The following is a 1187-nucleotide window of genomic DNA, read 5'->3' as shown; positions in this document are numbered from 1 at the left end:
CTCTGCAACCACGCCGTCCTCTCCTTGCTCTGGGAACGCCGTGGTCCCTAGGGACGCTCAGGGCCACTTTCGGTGCCGGAAATATGGCCCTGAACAATGGAAGGTAGTCCTTGCTGTGTTTGTTTTGCATTCGTTCAGGGCTTTTAGCAAGGACGGGGCTGAGGAATGGAAGGGGCGGAGGGAGGGGGATAAGTAAGAGGATTTTATGGCATCAGTGACCAAAGTTGGATTATATTCCTTGTTCAAGATAAGAGATAAAGAGCTTTAGCTTTGAGATGTCTAGCGGATCTTCGCGAAAGGCAGACAGAACATTGTAAATGAGCATAATCGCACAATGGATGCTACAGTCCAGTTACTGTCATAGTTAGCGACTACGGTTATATCACCTTCAAAATCAGCCATTGTTTACACGCATAAAATCGATTGGCGGCAGTAACATGAACCGTGCGGACAACGCCGGAAATTATTGATGGCTCCGCGCTTGCTGTATGACATGCTGTATTGCGTAAGATAAAAAAAAAAATGATGATACCAGGTAGGTTCGCCACCTAAGTGTCACTCAGTTTATTTCTATTTCAAGGCGAGCGCGGCCAGTAAGCCTGAGTTGATCGCATTACAGTCCAGGCTGCAGGGGTGCCGACGGGGGCGAAATCCCCCAGCGTCGCGGCGGCCAACTCCCGGGGAAGGACGAGGACGGGAAGGCCGAGTCGCCGGAGCGCGGAGGGTGAAGGAATTAATGACAGCAATGCCGCCGCTCCCAAACGCTGCTAATCCCGAGTCAAGTGTTCACAAATTTGTCAAGACTGCAATGACGAGATCCTCGGGTGAACGCCGCCGTCTCAGGTGCCTTCGGGGACGTGCTCTTTGGCGCGGAATTGCCACCTTCCCCTAAAACACTTGGATTAATTTGTCATTTAAAAAAAACTGAAACGGCGGGGCTATATTTCTTGACATCGCTTCAGCGTAATTGGAAATAACCCCTTCCCGAGGCTGTATTTTTATCAGCGAGGCTTTCGGGTTAATGAAACTATTGAGTTAATGAAGCCTTGATCTACGGTGTGTTGAGAATTATGTCGCGTGGCTGAGGGAGAGAGGGGTAGGGGAAGAAGAGGGGGGAGGAGGGAGGGGGGAGAAGAGAAGGGGAAAGGGGGGACAGGCAAAGAGGGAGATGGGAAGGGAAAATAGGT

The sequence above is a fragment of the Penaeus monodon genome, chromosome 30 (genome assembly GCF_015228065.2).
Source record: "Penaeus monodon isolate SGIC_2016 chromosome 30, NSTDA_Pmon_1, whole genome shotgun sequence".
Lineage (NCBI taxonomy): Eukaryota > Metazoa > Arthropoda > Malacostraca > Decapoda > Penaeidae > Penaeus > Penaeus monodon.
Note: the sequence above shows the minus strand (reverse complement) of the source record.